Source organism: Egretta garzetta, unplaced genomic scaffold (assembly GCF_000687185.1).
Source record: "Egretta garzetta isolate BGI_Z169 unplaced genomic scaffold, ASM68718v1 scaffold632, whole genome shotgun sequence".
In the NCBI taxonomy this organism is placed as follows: Eukaryota; Metazoa; Chordata; class Aves; order Pelecaniformes; family Ardeidae; genus Egretta; species Egretta garzetta.
The window spans coordinates 286,510-292,249 of NW_009258816.1; positions in this window are offsets into that span (position 1 = coordinate 286,510).

A 5,740-nucleotide genomic window follows, 5' to 3' on the forward strand; every position below is an offset into this window, starting at 1 on the left:
GGGATTTAACAGCCGGGCAGAGGCGGTGCTGAGGGCCAGGGTTTGGGGGTGGGATGGCAGGGGTAGGGGAACGGTTGGGCTCGATGATCTTAAAGGTCTTTTCCAACCTAAACAATTCTGTGATTCTCTTTTCTTTCTCTACCTTACCTCGCCCTGTCCGGCAGCTGCCTGGGAAATGGGACGCTCCTGGGGCACAGAAGGGGACGGGCACCCAGCTCCGATGGGAGCAGCCAGGCAAGGCTGGATGGTGCAGTCTGTCCTTCCTTGGTGCCGGTACGCATCCCGAGAGGGAACCCTGCTCTGAGCTCAAGAGAAGCAGGAATAATAATGGTAAATGAGGTCTTGGGAAGACAGTTTGTGGGGAAAAAAAAAGAGATTTGAGTGCCAACGCTCCTATGATTAACATTAGAACCGTTCTTCTAACGCATAGTTCAATCTTAGAAAGGTAATTCTTGCTACTTGGGGACTACAGGTTTCTTCTTAGCTACCAGGCAAAGCCCACAGCAACAAGAAAGGTTGGGATTCAGGATGTGCATTCCAGTGCTCTTCCTGGTTATGCCTGAGGCCAGAAAACTTTGCTTAAAGAACAGCTTTTCGAACTGTTATTTTTAGCTTAGTAGCTACAACTTACAGTAAGAGCAAAGCAGGCTTTGCCCTAAGCACACAGTCAATATTCCTCGTTTTTCCATGAGCAGGAAACATAACCAGGCCTTTCCTTTCACCCCGGGTTAGTTTTTGCACACCCCTGTCCTCAGCCTACCTTCCCAGTGGGGAAGGGGAAAAGCTGGGCTTCGCTGCGTTCTGCTTCCCAGGTGGATGCTGCGCTTCTGCCAGGCTCTCATCACGGGGAACAGGGTATCCGAAACACGAATCAAAACCTGGTGAGTCCTGGGACTTACATCACCCCCCTTTGCCTTCACTGGTGGAGCCTGGTGATTAATTTACAGATGTGCTACTTGTGAATTATCAGATTCCAGCCGTGGCTTACTCCCTGGTTTATGATGACATAACCAGAACTTGGTTCTATATTTAACACAGTTTTTCCTCAATTCCCTGCCATAGTTCATAGGCAAAGGTCCAGATTCTGATCTCAGCTGCCTGAAGTGATGTCAATGTGCAGTTGCTCAACTGACGCCAGTAAAGTCACTCTGGAAATTTAGGACTTGACCTTAGATACACCTCCCACATCAGTCCCTGTAATGACCAAAAGAACACAATTTTAGAGGTGGCAGTTGCCTTCCTGGAGGACCCTCCCATTTCCCGGTTACGTTAGCTTCGTGATCCTAAATGAAACACAACCAAGTCTTTAAATCTGCTGTAGTCCTACTGCAACAACTGCTTCTGGAGACAGCAACTGGATGCTACGCCTCCAAGGGTGCTTCCGGAGGAAAAGGGGACATTTCAGTAGCAGACGCCGGGGAAAGTCCTTATGGAACAAAGGGTCGCACAGTTCTCAACGACATTAGAGATTATCACGGAACCAGAGAGTCATTTAGGTTGGAAAAGACCTTTAAGAGCATCAAGCCCAACCGTTCCCCTAACCCTGCCATCCCACCACAAAACCAAGATGATATCATTCTAAGCATCGCCTTTGGCCTTGTGAAGCGTTTGATTTCAAGGTTAGAGGTACAAGAGCTGCCCCTTTCTAACGCGAGCTCTACGGGGAAGGGATGCTTTTAACTTGGAATGGTCTTCGGAAGGCAGAATGCTAATGCAGTGCTTGTAAGGCTCAGGATGTTTGAAATAGTTGTTGAATGCTAGAAATGGCATTTGGATGACTCACTGCCTACCAAATACAAGCCTCAGGCCACGCATACAGAACTTTATGCGTTGCGATGTCAGAGATTACTTTAATAATAAGTTTTAATTATACCTTATAGTGATTGGCAATCAAAACAAATCTCAAAGAATTTTCAGAAGGTCCCCTAGTTCAGCCAGCTGTGCCTGACCAAAAGGGAGGTTACAACATAATTATCAGCAGCACATGGAAATATGTTTGCATAGGAACGCTTACGCGTGCTTCCTACAGTTACCGTCCCGCACTTGCCTGGAGGGCAATGGTAAAGATTTTTCACAGATATGTCTATCACAGTCTTCATTTTTTGTTTCCATAATCTACTGTTGCACTTCTGTCAGTCGTCCTCCTAGGTTCTTTTGGAAATAGAGCCAATAATGGTTTCATCCTTTCAGATATATTTAAAAACGGTGACAAATGTTCTGGCACAACCCACATCTACCTCGATATTTAAGTTTTGTCCCGCCCCAAAATGTTTCGGTGGTTGCTGGCCTCTTAGGAATCTACAAAATTTTCAGGCTATGTGACTGTTGGAACCCCCATTAAAGAAGATACTGGCTTCAGAGCCTCTGGAAATTTCCTTTTTCTGTGAGGACCAGCCACAAATTGCGATAAGCCGATATTCGCTGCCATTTCTGTCGTCCCAAGCACGCGCTGGTGCAACGCGTTTTCCTCCGTTGCTGTTTTACACCAGGCAGAGGGCTGGGCGTTGCACTGGCCGAACCATTTTATTTGCACAGCGCCAATAGAACCTTGTGTCATTTGTGTCTTAGAGCGCTCATCTTTCCTTCTCCCGCTTCCATCTCTACAGTCTCTGACATACCCACCGAGCAGGAGATGGCATTTGTGGTGGGGAGCCTGGAACTGGGCGCACACCGCGGGAACTGCTCTACCTGCTTTCCTTCCTCCCTCTACCCAGCCGCCGATATTCATCGCCAGTGCTGACGGCATCCTCTCCCCTCTTTCACATTTCATTCGAAACAACCCATCAGTCAAAAAAGTCTCAGGAGGGGCATGGACAAATGGAATGATAATGGTTCCTAGTACATTTGCTAAAGAGAAGGAAGGCAATTTGGCTTGTGTTGCTGCAGCCTGGGAAGGTGAATGATGGCCAGAACGTGACAGATCAGTGGCTGCGATGTTTTAGTGCAACCAGAGCAGGGCAATGGCAGCAGAAACGGTATTTCACAGACGTAGCTGCTAAAGTTTCCTAAATCATAGAATGTTCTGGGTTGGAAGGGACCCCTAGAGGTCACCCAGCCCGACCCCCCTTGCAGTGAGCAGGGACACCTTTAACCACATCAGGTTGCTCACAGCCCTGTCCAACCTGGCCTGGAACGTGCCCAGGGATGGGGCCTCCACCCCCTCTCTGGGCAACCCCTGCCAGGGTTTCACCACCCTCATTGTGAAGAATTTCTTCCTTAGATCCAGTCTAAACCTACCCTGGTTTAGTTTCAAACCATTACCTGTTGTCCTATCGCTACAGGCCCTACTAAAAAGTTTGTCCCCCCCTTTCCTCTGGGCCCCCTTTAAGCCCTGACCGGCCGCACTCAGCTCTGCCCGCAGCCTTCTCTTCTCCAGGCTGAACACCCCCAACTCTCCCAGCCTGCAAGTGTACATTGCCGGCTCATGTCCAGCTTTTCATCCATCAGTACCCCTAAGTCCCTCTCGGCAGTGCTGCTTTCAAGCCCTTCATCCCCCAGCCTGTATTGATACCGGGGGTTACCCCGACCCAGGTGCAGGATCTTGCACTGGGCCTTGTTGAACCTCATGAGGTTCACACAGGCCCACCTCTCCAAACGCTGCCGTGTGACAGGACTGCCCCTCTGAATTCGAATATTCAAGTAAAGCTTGTGAACAAATTTACAAACAGAAAACTCTTGGACATCTGTTACAGATCGCCTAGTGGACACGTAGACTTAGAGCTAAAGATGAACAAGTTTACGTTTTATTTCTCTTATGCCTTTACCACTCCTACCGTCCCTGCATCATTACCCTTCTTATGCGCCACTGCCCCCCAAAGAACATTTCTAATAATGATTTGACTGAATATAATAGCACTGTATCACACAAAAGCCCCAGTGTAGGACAAATTATCCAACGTTGACATTTTATTTGGGGAAAAATTTAAAAAATTGTGCCTGAACGGAAACATGCTGTCAGAAAATTATTTCAATGTCATCGAGGAAGCGTGGATGCTGAAAATGAATCGTACAGTCAAACCAAAAAGCTATGTGTGATTGGGGAAATTCAAGATTTGCAAGTAAGTATTTCATGAAATATTCACGGCTTACTTGACAGCGGTTGCAGAATGCAATTTTGTACCAAGAAAAATGCCATAAGAAAGGCAACATGCACTGAGTGGTCACGAATGTCTGCAAAGACAGGAGTCTTTACCAGAGGTGGCTGAGCTCTAGCACATGGCAAAGCCATATCTAGTGGCCTGACAAGGTCCAACAACAGGTACGCAGATGTCTTAGGAGATCCTGGAGCTCTCTATAACAGCACAAGGAACTCTAAAGATTGTTATGGAATATAGGACTACTTGAAATTCTGCATTTCATCAGTTTATTTTTTTTTTTTTTTTTTTAATTTTTTTTTTTTTTTTTTTGCTGTTGGTTTCTCTTGCTGGGAAAAAAACAATGTAGAAAAGGGTGTTTTAAAGATCCAGTTGGGACGATCAGAGTTGTGCTGGGCCTCATTTGGTACTACATAGACTGTTTAAAACACAGGAGTTGGGTTGATTTGCATGGAGATCCTTGATCCTAGGCTAAAACTGGAAAATACATTGACTGGCAATAAATACTAAAGAGCAGACCAAAGCGTAAGCAGTTGCCTATGTTCACATTCACGTTGTGCTAGGAGAATATACCGCCAGCCAGTGATACTCGCCCGACCTGCGTACCACTTGGCCTCAAGTTGCACCACGGCAGGTTTAGGTTGGACATCAGGAAAAATTTTTTCACCAAAAGGGCTGTCAAGCATTGGAATGGGCTGCCCAGGGAAGGGGTCGAGTCCCCAGCCCTGGGAGGATTTAACAGCCGGGCAGAGGCGGTGCTGAGGGCCAGGGTTTGGGGGTGGGATGGCAGGGGTAGGGGAACGGTTGGGCTGGGGGGAGCTTAAAGGGCTTTGCCAACCTAAACCATTCTACGACTCTATGATTTCAACTTGTGTACCTGTAGCATTTGCTTGGCTTTTTTTGGCCAGTTCTTCCATGAGGCTGAAAAACCACTACCTATCTTCCTTCTAACTCTACGCTGACCTCGTAGGGCATGGATACGTGATATAACTGGAGATATATACACTACATATAAACTTCGTTAAAGTTGCTGCGCAGATACAGCCCTGTGAGCCCCCAATTTATAGCCCACTGGAAAGGGGCTCCTTGGTGGACGGGAGTTACTGTTTTATTAAGCTCTTATCTTGCCTTCTGTCGCTAAGTCTATTGCTTGTTCTGAATAATGGTCACACGTGCCTTTTTTTGATGCAGGCACTTTTTTTGCTAGGATCTAGGATGAAATCACCAGGTCTCCAAAATTAATACAGCTGCTAGGCATGTAAGTGACATTTGTGTCCCTGCTCACTGCAGGGGGGTTGGACTAGATGACCCCTAGGGGTCTCTTCCAACCCAAAACATTCTATGATTCTATGATTAACCATTTTTATGTTGGTCCAGATCCAAGTCTGGAAACCTTCTCAAAAAAAACCCCCTTGCAACACTAAAATCACTTACGGTATTCAGCGTAACTACTGTATATTTTGTGTCATGGAGCATCAGGTGAAGGGATCACTAATTCGGCAGAAAATAAGTGTTGCCTAGGAAGCAAAAGGGAACAACAAAAAAAGAATGCATTCATCAAATTACACTGCAAATGCTGGCCAGAATGAAATTCAGTGCAACACTGTGTCACGCAGAAATGTAAAATCTGCAGGCAGCGGTGCATG